At 38.8% G+C, this 12,500-nt stretch overlaps 2 protein-coding genes across 5 annotated transcripts in view; both read right to left on the bottom strand.

Moving 5' to 3' along the window:
• Nucleotides 1-11,804, bottom strand: part of LOC138050010 (octopamine receptor beta-2R-like) — a 47,916-nt gene extending 36,112 nt beyond the window's left edge. Inside the window, exons 1-2 of one of the 2 annotated variants that reach the window (XM_068896520.1) lie at nt 11,746-11,804; nt 5,168-5,272 (exon numbers count right to left, since the gene is read on the bottom strand). The gene's annotated coding sequence lies outside the window, so the exon portion shown is untranslated. Of the gene's footprint in view, nt 1-5,167; nt 5,389-11,745 lie in introns of those variants that run through there. The other variant, XM_068896526.1, reaches the window with a different exon arrangement.
• A 489-nt stretch (nt 11,805-12,293) lies between these two features.
• LOC138049991 (amidase-like) overlaps nt 12,294-12,500 on the bottom strand; it is an 18,986-nt gene continuing 18,779 nt past the window's right edge. For all 3 annotated transcript variants that reach the window (XM_068896482.1, XM_068896490.1, XM_068896497.1), the window contains one exon: nt 12,294-12,500. This exon is cut by the window's right edge and continues 769 nt beyond it. The gene's annotated coding sequence lies outside the window, so the exon portion shown is untranslated.

The following is a 12,500-nucleotide window of genomic DNA, read 5'->3' as shown; positions in this document are numbered from 1 at the left end:
TTGTCGACCGGGATAAGTATATTTTTTCAACTAAATAATGAGTTCTTTTTTTTACTGGAATAATTTAATAATGGTAATTTTCGAGCAGGAAAAATGGAATATTAGTATCACCCAACTAGTGGACTAATGCAAATCCTGCATTTTGATTGGCTATATGCTACAAGTGGACTATTAGTAATAGTCCTCGAGTAGCGAAAAGCGTGACGCTTTGTTTCGTTTTATTTCCAATTAAATATTTCTTTAACTTGCATTTGCTAACTGTATTATTGCCTTTTCTGTCCGACACTTCGCCCTCAATGGCCACGGGTCAATAGCCCATTCGGCCTCGCGTCATGGGCTATTGACCCGTAGCCCTTGCGGGCTACGGGTCTAATTGTTAAATCAAAACACCCGATTGCTCCTCTTTTAAGACCCCTCGAAACGCCATGTGCAGACTTATTGAAGTGTTTTCAGTGTGAAACATGTCTGATGTGTTGCAGTGTTACAACTGAATTACAGATTAAGTCAGCCAATAATGATAATGGGAATAAATAATTGATATAATTATAAATACAATAAATAATATTCACTCTTCACCAAGCGCAAGAACATTGTAAACTGGTATATTACGATTGTACTTAGGTACTAAACTTGTTTGTTATAAAGTGGTTAAATCTATTTGTTATTGTGGGCTTTTTTTGAATCTGACCTTAGACAATAATGGGAGCTACGCCCCAGGAGACGGCTTGAAACAGCTTATATGCGGGGTTCTCAGGGTCTAACCTTGATATAAACATTCTACAGGCAGATATTCTCCTGTCGTTCAAATTGACAAGATTGGCCCTGGCTAACGCGTCAGTATACTCTAGACCTGGGAACACTATTTTGAGGGCGCGCTTCTGTATCCTCTCGTTCGCATCTGGGAGGTACTGTGGCAATGCTTCGAAGACAGGACAGGCGTACTCGAGTATGGGCCTGACTAGAGAGCAATAAACTATGACCACGTCTTCTGTTAGAACGCCGCAACGTTTAAGTTGTCTGAGGGCGTAGAGCATGCGGTTGCCTTTTTTCACCATATGGTCAACGTGCACCGCCCAAGTCAAGTCATGAGATAAGTGCACAACAAGGAATTTAAATGACTCGACTTGCTCCACAATTGTGCGCCTGTGGCAATATTGGAGCGCACTGATGACTATTGTAGTGTAAAAAGTCAACCGCCAAAACCTTACATTTCATTGGGTTTAGACACATATTATTTTTGAAGGCAAAAGACTGGATCTGTGAAACTATGAATGGAAGGCGAGTTCCTAGGAATAATTTCGAAGATCATGGGGAATCAAACTCTCTTGCATGACACAAAAAAGTTCTTTCACTTGTAGAATTTTTATTTTCCAAGATACAGCCATGAATAATATGCCAATTTGATCAATTAATTATGTACTTTACCGACATATTATTTACTTTAAAAATTAAATGAAATTATTCACAACTCATGATGGCCACAAACAAGAGATACAAGTTGCTCTACTCGACAGTGCCAAAATTGACAATAGCTGGTTCAGTCTTGAGCTCGTTCACTCAATATGGAACATGATGGTTCGAAAATAAATATTTAAAAAATACTCAAAGCAAGTGCATACAACATAATCGTCAGAGAAATGGAAAAATTGTGTTTTCACTCGCTCATTAATATCCACAGGAACGATGTCGCGCAGGCCAGTTTGTCTACCGGATGACATTACTCTTCAAAACGCGCGCTTTCATTGGTTCTTGAAGTCACAATGAATGAATAAATGGCCTTTGTTACCTAACCTTATCTATACAACACTCTCGTACTTTGGCCCCAAAAGGCTGCCCCCTCGTAAGCCTCGCGTCTACGCTCGGCTGCCTCGTTGGCAATCATACACGTGCCGACACGCTCCACACACACGCGGGGTAACTGAAAAACTAAGCTAGCGACAAAGTCCACGAGAAATGTAGAACTCAAAGGTGGTAAAACTAATAACGTAGATAGTAAAAGGAATCTAGGTGGGTTGAGAGGAAATCAAATTAAATTAAATCATTAATTGAAAGGAAACCCCTTAATATAGTGTTCGTTACATTGATAGGCTGGTTGCAGAATCACAATTTGAGTAGAGTGGGCCATGAGATTTCGAGACTTATCCAGGGATCATATGCCTTGCTAGCAGATTTTTTTTATTTTTTTATTTTTTTTAATCGCTTGCATTAAATGGTCCTTTTTACGGCTGTCTTTAACACTGCTGTTTACTTTCCCCGCGAGAAAAAACCTCTGCCGCGAAACGATTCCTTTCTCTGTTGAGTATGTGCTGTCGTTATTTCCATTTTTTGGAGGTTTGACAAGTGGTAAGCCGAAGTGCGTGTCTTTCGGACGTTCGGCATAATTTATAATACGAGTAAGTACTCTCGAAACGTTTTTTGGGGTTCTCCGAGATTTTCGATATTTTTGGGAAAAGATTTCCTGCGAGAAACGATTCATCACTTCTAACACTGTATGAAAGAACCCACGCTATGTAGTTGAACCGACAGGCAGGTGACTTGGTCAGTCACAGAGAAGTGGCGTATTTAAGTAAGTAGTTTCCATAGCAACGACAGTGCATATTCAACAGAGAAAGGAATCGCTTCGTGGCAGAGGGTTTTTTCTCGCGAGGAAAGAAAACAGCAGTGGTAAAGACAGCCGTAAAAGGATCCGTGAGGTTAAAAAAGTGGCTCTGTTAGCAGGGTGGGGATCATAAATAATTTCACTTAAGATAGTCAGTTCCTACCGTTGGGTCGTGGAGCGACCTTTCTAGGGACATGGCAGATGAAGAAAAAATAGTTTACAAAAAAAATGTTCTTCGTCAGAGCGAACGAAGAGCTAACGCTCGAAACGTCAGCTTTTAGATTTCCGTTGGTAAAACCAAAATTTTGTATACTACTTCCCCACCGACGCAGCACCACAGTTTCTTTAGAAACTACCCCCTTTATTCAATTGATGAAAACAGCCTGGGATCTATTTGAGATATACGATTTCAACCACTCTAACGTTTGTCCGCGGACTCCCATACACTCTAGTTTAGTCAGCAGGAGATTGCGGGCGACCGTTTCAAAGGCCTTCTTGAGATCTAAAACACAACGCCGTTAATCAATCCACTGTCTAGATTAAAACACCACTGGTTCGTAAGGTCAAGAAGCGCAATTACCGTTGAGTGAAGGGATCTCAATCCAGACTGGCGTGGATCTAAAATGTTCTTCCTGCTTAAATAATCATAAAGCTGCTGATATATATCCTTTTTAAAAATTCTGGCTATTGCAGATATAAATGAAATAGGTCTGGAATTATTTGGATCAATTTGATTTCCTGTTTTGTATATAGGAGAAACCTTTGCTAGTTTCCAGTCCTCGGGGAACACTCTACTTTTGACAGATAGATTGAAAAGATCAGTTAATTGTCTATAAATAAACGGTGCTGCTTACCTTGTTAGAGATTTAGTCTAAACTGGTCGCCTTCGCGATATTGACTTTTAACAATAAATTCAAAACTCTATGGATGGATCAATCTCAGTGAATTCGAAGGCCGACGGTGGTGTGCTACATCATTCATTGAAACGTACACGCAGCTTATGTATTGATTGATTGACTGGTGTGAATATATTTTCCAGGGCCTACCTCAATAGTTGGGAGGGAATTTCTTAAGGTGCAATACACGGACAGTCCACTGATTGTGAATTGTGAAGTAATTGTAAATTAATGTCTTTATGTCAATACTTAGGAGGGTAGAAGTTTTATTGTCATTCTGGATACACCTTATGAAATTAATCTTTTGACGTGAACTGGGTCAAGTGAATTGTTTGAGACATCTGGTAATTATGGCAGAGTCGAATGCCTTCGCATTGAACAGGTCAAATGAAAGCAAGAGATGTTCAGTACAACAAGCAGTGACTTCCTCTGTTATTACAAGAATCGTTTCTCAATAATTCTTGACTAAAATCAAGAAAGGTTCCACTATCTGAGAAAATTGTTAGTCGTCTTTCAATAGTAAATACATCAAACATAAGCAGTAATATAAGTGATATATTTCTAACAGACATAAAAGTAATACTTAATTTCATGCAGTTAATTTGTTAAGTATACAGTGAAACCTCGATTTAAGGAACCTCTATTTAGCGAAGTCCTCGATATAACGAACGATATTCTATGTCCCGGCCAAAGTTACAGTAAGAGGTATGGAATAGAGCCTCGACATAACGAACCTCGATGTAACGAATTCTTCGATATAACGAACATAATCTGGAAGCCCAAACGTAAAATCTACCTCTATATAACGAATTACAATGTCAACACGCGACAGAAGATAAACGCTGAACAGATCAACAGTCATCTGGTAAAGAGACAGCAACCTTTCAGTCAATGGCTTATTATATGTCGTAGACATAAACCCCCTCTATCTCCTTTGTCTCTTATTAGTTCTATTAACTTCTTCACTTTCGAAGGCTTCTGGTGATACATTGAATACGTAGCCGGAAATTCTATTCCAGTGCCCTTTTTTCTCCTTTTGCCAGTCACTCCGTGTTTTAAAAACAAGTGAAATACACGTGACAGTGTCAATGGCACATGACCCACGATCTGTGACGTCCCTCCTTGATCTTGAACCCGTTTAACGGCAACAGCATGGGTGTCTTGTGGGTTATCAATCATTAACTATGACCTCGATATTACGAGCATTTTGGTCGTTTCCCCTCAAGATCGATCGTTACATCCGTCGAGGTTTTCGATATGACGAACCCTCGATTTAATGCACAAATTTGGCCGGTCCCCAGCGATTTCTTTAAATCGAGGTTCCACTTTACTCGGTAGTATTTTCCATCTAAACTGGCTTGTGGCACGCCTCATACAGTTCAATGTAACTTGTAAAGTAGGTCTAAAGACACAGATAATTTGTTATAGTATACTAATCTAGCTGTAGTATTTTCCATCTGAACAGGCGGGTGGCACGCCTTGTAGAGTTCGATGTAACATGTGAAGTAGAACTAACCATGCCGTTAATTTAGTATTTCCCATCTGGTTCTGAAGAAGTACACTACTTTAGGAACTTAACTTATTCAAACAATGCTTAACAAAATTTCACCAAGGTTTATTATGGTGATGCATTGTTTGGAAAACTTAGAAGTACAGTACTAAAGGAACTTACCTTCAAACAATGGTTACAATTTTTTTCACCACAGTTTATTATGGTTGGTGCATCATCGGTGTAAGTTGTTTGATAATAGTCTTGGGCCCAGCTCAGATACCAAACCTAATAACGTCAATCAATTACATGAAAAAAACAATGTAGCATACGAATCAATGTGAAATGGCTGCCAGCCATTCTCCTAGCTGCTATTTCAACTTTCGAGCAGGTTCAGTTTACGTACTGAATTTTTCTTAGATGGAACGTAAATTACTGTCAGCGGGGATTATGAGAGAATACAGTGCACATACATGTATTATATCGCCACTATATGCTGTCGTAAGGTCAGCCTAAGGTTTTATTACGACGAGCTAAAGTATCACCATCAGATATATAATTAGATTATATTCTACTTGTATAAGGCCTTTACTAGAGTATTGTTCGCCGGTGTTCCATAATGCTATTCCAGAATATTTATCTAATGATCTAGAACATGTACAAAAGAGGGCACTCTCAATTACTTCACATGGAAACAGTTACAACAAGAATCTAGGGCTATTTAACATGAGTTTCTTATGTAATAGAAAAACTGAACTCTGTAGAAAATTACTTAATAATGTCATTGCAAATCCATCAAATAAGTTACATCATTTACTGCCTCCGGGGAACATTCATAAGTACAATTTAGACATAAGCGTAATGTTGCGCTACCTCATATAAGTACCAACAGGTTAAAGAATACTTTTATACCAGCTATGAGCAAGTCTCACGTTTAATATAGATATTTTAGTTATTCTTTAACATATGTGTTTATCAAATGTCTTATCACATGTTTAGAACTATATTTTTTATCCTATCTTTTACATGTTAGTTCATATTCAGTATAGTTAATATTTACCCATATGCATAGTTGTTATTATTTACGCAATTCAGCCTTTTGGCTATATCTATATCATTCTATCTATATATCTTATTAATTCCCAATCAAAAGTTTGGTACCTGAACTCAGTCTTTAACATTACTAAGTTTACTGCTGTAAGGGATATGCCGTTATGCTTTTGGGATTCAAAATGTGCATTCATCCAAAGAAATCGTTGCATTGGCAAAAGCAAAAGTTGAGACAACGTAAAGCCACTTCTGCAAGTTACATTTCCAAAGAAGAAAAGCAAAATAATTTCAACAATTTAAAGAGATGTAATAATTGACAGAGGCGTGTTATATACCTTATATTATCGTTGCTCCAAACTAAACAATGTAAGTAATTAAAATTAATTTAGAATTTAAATATAATTATCTATCATAATTAAGAATTTACTGTCATGCAAGTTAATTATTTCTTAAGTTGAGTAGGAATTTGCTGCTAGTTGTATTGCATTAAGTTGTTACTATTTTCTATAGCTACATCAGAGTAGTGTCTGTTACAGCCATGAATTGAAGAAAAATGTTAAGTAACTCTATTCTCTTATTTACCTTAAGCCGCGTGCAAATGCACTGGATTTGTCCACTGTACAAGCTCTCAACATGTTGAGCTCAAAAAGTTGAGAGCATTTGAACAACCTGTTGAGAAGTGTTGAGCGGTGTTGAGTCTTGTTGAGTCAAATTTGAAACTGGTCAAAGTTTTCGCTCAACACGGGTCAACATTTCCTTTGTTTCGCGACCATCCATGTGTCGCTCAACAAAGTCGAGTGCATTTGCACAGCAACGCTCAACATGTTGAGCCCACGCACGTGCAGTGCCCAGCGTATCCATTGGGAGTTTAAACTCATATCGAACATTTTACAAGATGGCGTCGCAGGAGTTAGAAGTTCTACAGGAAAGTTCAAATGACAAAAATTCTAAAAGAGGAAAGACAAGAAAATGGACGTAGGAAGAAACGGAAAAGCTTATTGATTTGCTGGAGAAAAATACATGCTTACGGGATGTAAGCAAGAACGAATACCACTTAAAAAACAAGAGAGAGAAATCACTCAGTGATATGAGTGATGAACTAGCCATTGAAGTACTGCTTCTACGCCGAATCCACGCTCTTGAAATACCACGTCTTTTTGTTGACTTTTTGTCCTCGTCAATGAGTTCGCTTACTAGAAGTGCAGCCAAGCATTTTCGTGTTCTGAGGAGATGAATATACCCTGCTAAGATTCTCAGCCATGATTCAACATGAGCCTTTGCGAAATCGTCGGAATGCTCAACATGTTGAGTTATTGTTGAGGTCTTTTGAACACCCCGCTCAACAACACGTCAACAAACACTCAACATGTTGAGAGCTTGTACAATGGACAAATCCAGTGCATTTGCACGCGGCTTTACCTGCATTGTTTTGTATGTAACATTTGTATGTGAGGTGCATTATGAGAATGGTTATTTTCGGTATTAGTTTCTGAGGAATAATTCATCTTAAGTTTGAGTTTCACTGCATGGAGGCACTGTCAAAATGTCAGTAAAACAGCTTCATGAATATACTGCAAATAAATCCATCCAAGTTTCAGAGCTATTTAATTGCCATCTCAATGTTCCCTTGTGTTATTAATAGAGAAAATTGAGAACGTGACATTGCATGTGTTTAGATAATTAAACCTGCTTTATTTTATTATTGAAAATGGTTCTTGCACTATTCAATCAACGCAGTTTCTAGAGTATGTCATCTTCCATCTCAAAGAAAATGTCAAACAGATTCTTTGATTACATTTGCTAATTTAAGAACAAAATGATGAAAAAGCATTCACCTCTGGCCTAATTAAAATCACATTTCAGTCATTTTGCTGTTACAAGCAAAACTGATGTTTAGAGCGGTTTTCAATTGAGTGTCGAAAGTAATTAGCGAATTACTTTGGTTTTGCATCTACTTCACTCAATGATTGGTTCAAAGTTCTCGCGCCCTTTTTCACCCAATCACAAGTGAAATCAAAACCAATCGTGGCTCGCGCGTGCACATTTTCCCGCGTTTTGTATCGGCTACGTGTAATTACTTCGAGTTTTGATTGGTTTACTGGATTTTCTCCGTCCTATTTGATTGGCCAAAGTAATTGCTTTGGTTTTGGTTTTACGACACTCATTTGAAATTAGGCTAGATTTCCCGCCGCTCACTCGAGTTCGGGTATCCTCCCCGAGAAGAGACGGCTGGACGCGTGAGCGATAGATTGTGTCTGTGACGTAAATTCAAAATATAATTTATGCGAAGTTAATAGTGGCGGGGAAATAGCATTAGACATCCCAAAAACACTGATTTTAAGAAAACAGAAATTACATAACAATGCTTAAAACGTCTGTTCGAAGTTTCCAGATGATACGAGCTTGAGTTTGTGGTTAAATGATCGATGTGAGTTTGAATTCAACCGGCGAATCATCGACGAAATCTTCGGCTGCTTTAGCTCTCAGTCGACCTCATCGGCCCCCTCGTTTTGCCAGCAATAAACTCAGCAGTACTTTCAATTGATCTTGAGGAATTTTACTTGCTCTTACATTAACGAAGTATGAGGAGAAAATTGCAATAGCAATGGATTTGAAAGCCGTATTTTGACCTTGGCGCCATCTGGAAAATCAGTGAAGTTTGCGAACTCAGGCGGTAGAAAACGACACAATTCCCATTCTCCAGCTTCTCGAACACTTTTCGTTGTCGCAATCTTGGATGTTTCCTACCTTAAAGCACTGTAAACCTCGAACAGGCCGGGTCAAAGAATACCTTCGCAGCCAAAACATATAATTTGTGCCAGACGGATTTGTGCAGGCGAGTTTCTGATTGGCGGAGATTAACAATGGCTCACCTCACGCGTCCAGCCGAGATTTCGGGAGTGAGCGCTGGCTCATTTCCCGAAACAGCGGCTGGTAATCGAGCCTAATTTGAAATCCGCTCTAACCAGGTGATCTGGTGACGTAATTTGGAGGACTGGGAAGGAGAATTTTAACGCCGTATCCCACAACCGCGCGCGGCCTTAAATGTTGTTTCCAAACCAAGAGGCTGCTGCCTAATTTTAAAGGGGCCCTTAGAGCTAAACGCTGAGAACTTAGGAGCCCAACATATGAAGTGAAAGGTGTTGCTGTGAAAAATTAAGGCGCCCAGAGCTATTCTTTGGGAGCCCCAGGCTACCAGGCTCCTGTTAGGCAACAGCTTTGCAAACTCCCTGCAGTATGTATTGCAATCGCCAAAACTCAAAAGATCATTACGTGTTACTGAATGAACATTCAAGTAGACCCGACAAGATCTAACCTCGTCTCTGCCATGTTGAATTCGAAAATAAGGCCGCGCGCGGTTGTGGGATACGGCGTTAAAATTGTTCTCCCCAGTCCCCCGAATTACGTCACCAGATCACCTGGAAGCTAAAGTGATATTGTTATCACATTTGCTGCAGATAGCAAAAACACAATTTTGTTTCGATCAGAACGATACCTGAGCAAATACTCAAATTTCCTTTCGCAAACAAGTATGAAAACCTGGTTATTTGACTGCATTTGGCATGCAGAGCAATTATGTGAAAAAATTGTATGTTGGTTACATTTGATACCCCGAGCAAATCTCTTCAAAAATACATCCTTGAACACATTTGCTATTCTGAGCAAATCCCTGCAAGACCACACATTTGGACACATTTGCTATTCTGAGCAAATCTCTGCAAAATGCCTTGTTTGAACACACTTGCTATTGCGAGCAAACAGGTACAAAAACTAATATTTGCTCGCTTTCACTCACCTTGTAAAAAGGTGGAATGATGACTTAAGGGAAAGTACTTGCAAAATTTTAGTTTTAACATCACGTTTACTATCCCTCCAAATAACAAGAAAAATACCATGTTATCCCTACCTTTACTCACAACAGCAAATTTAAGACAAATGTGGCATTTACGAGCATTGCCTTAGGTAGACAAACTGTGGCAAATGTGATCTTTGCTTTTCAGCAAATTTAAGCAAACGTGCACAAACGTACCATTAGCCATACATTTGCTCCACACTTGCTATATGTGAAAATCCGTTTTTCGTTCAGTTTTCTCGCCTCAAGTATACGTAGTCTTCAGGATTCACAGAAGCAGGAATTTTTTTTAGCGAGAATGGGACCAATTTGAGTGAAATGTTTGTTGAGATGATCTGCGATGTCCTTAGCATTTGCCAAGGTTTCCGAAGACGACCCTTGAATTTCACTAATTTCAATAATAGCAGATTTCTTACCTATCGCGTCGTTTAGAGTCTTCTACGTACTCTTTGGGTTTCCAAGATTGGCATTTAACTTGTTTCAATAGTACTTCGATTTCGCACGCTTTATAGCATAATTTACGCTATTTCTCGCCTTTTCGAGAGATAGATAGGGCCGCGTAAGACCAGGAACACATACAACGGAGAAAACAGGCATTTGTCCAAATATTAAAGGTCATTGGTTTGCGGATCTTAAATTACGACTTATAAGTTATTTCGATTCAATTAATTCTTTTTATGGAAAAGGTGCTAAATTGATCAAAGACTTGACTAGCATGTGCGTATTTAGAACTGCGCTGGACAATATACGCGCAGCACAACTTGATTCTGCACTGAGTGGAGCATTTAAATATTAAGCTATAGCCTAATCTGGTAGATCGTTTAAAAAGAGCGCTATCCCATCATCAATGGTGTATGCGACAAAAGCGTACACAAGAACTGCCGTTGACTTCTCTGTAGTGACAAACATACACTCCTTAATTCCCGATTCCTTTGATAGGAGGACGTTCTTACATATTCACTCCAAAGTGCCATGACAACTGGCCACTGAAATTTGGACCAATCTTTAAGTTACCAGATCAACGTTAATAATCACGTTTAGTTACAAAGAAAAGCTCGAATGACCACTGATTCTGACCGCATAAATTTTACCGTCAGGCTGAGCACAGAATTTCAGAAGAGCTGAAAAAGTTTAAGGTAAGACCATAAGATAACGCTTACTTGAGGTTACGAAAATTAAGAGAAAAAGTGAAAGGAAAAGGTAATGATTGATTGCTACAATGACCTTTTTGCAGGTTTGCGGGAACGTTTCTATTTAGTTTCATATCTGAGATCGCCCCATGGATATTCTTATATCGATATTCTTATATCTAAGCCTATGCCTTTGAATCTTGTGAACCGTCTTATTTCACCAGTCCTGCGTCAAAAAGTAAAATCTCCTAACTGTACTTGGCACCACTGTTAAGAACAACTAAGAGGTTCCTGCAGAATGCGGAAAATCCTTATAAGCAATGCCAGTTGAAAGTACAAGAAAGAAACGGATCTATTCCACAACCCTCATTGCAAAGAGTTTGCATCAGTGTTGCACACCGACAGCTGAGCTTGTTAACAGATTTATTTCAATGGAGAAGGGCCTCGACTCTCAAACTGAATTGGACAAAAACGTACCAGTTTAGGGAAAATAAAACCTTTTTTTTTTAACGAAAGACCCTGGTGGCTCGAAAATACTTTCAATTCGGGGGAAGAAGTTCTTATGACCGTTATGCAAATGTGTTCTCCATTGCCAAACGATATAACCGAGATTGTCTGTGCGGAAATATGTAGTGTATCGCCGATAATACAGAACGCAGCTTCTTTTCGCGGAGAATATTGGTCGATGTTACCAATGCAAATGTAACAAAAAAAAGATTGAATCTTACCGGCCCCCGTTTCCCTTGAATAAAGCTAGAAGATGAAGCAATCGACTTCAAAGCGCGGGTAAAGGTCGACTTTTACACTGCAGTTTACCTTTCTATGGAAATACGATCTTCACTTAAAGCAGGTGCATTATGATTTTCGCAGAATGCTTTATCTCTATTTAACTTTAGCCACTATTATTTGAAGTCTGCTGCAAATAGCTATTAATTGTTCGTTTCCTAGTGACAAGACAAATTTGGAAGTGAGTGAAATATTGCTAGAACTTGAAAGAAAGTATCCTGGGGAGAAATTAATATTTTAGAAGATCAGATGATTGTTAATTTGCATTTTACTCTACTGAATGTAGGGCAGTACAGAAAGAATGACAGTTCTGCGATCAAGTTAAAAAAATTATGAAGACTAGTTATGGCCTTCCCACTTGAGTTTTTTGCTGTACACTGATTTCTTGCACGGATTTCGAGTTTCGTTTTCGTGGAAAAAAGACATCCTCTGTATGTTTATAGTAAGTGTGTATTACCGATCTGCAATGTTGAAGACAGAAAGGCAAATATTTAAAGACACGCGGTGGTGATTGTATTTTGTTTAGAGAATAAATAGGAAGCACACTTTTCGTCTAGTTCCCTTGGAGGCTGGAGCTGATTGTTCGATGCATGCATCAAGTCATCGGAGGATCCAACACTGGAAACAGGGCCAAATTTGGCACGGTTTGATAAAACAAACTGTTAATTAAAAAGATTAACCGAGTTTACAAGACAGT

This window comes from Montipora capricornis, chromosome 1, assembly GCF_036669925.1.
Source record: "Montipora capricornis isolate CH-2021 chromosome 1, ASM3666992v2, whole genome shotgun sequence".
In the NCBI taxonomy this organism is placed as follows: domain Eukaryota; kingdom Metazoa; phylum Cnidaria; class Anthozoa; order Scleractinia; family Acroporidae; genus Montipora; species Montipora capricornis.
Note: the sequence above shows the minus strand (reverse complement) of the source record. Positions and strands in the feature narration are given on the sequence as shown.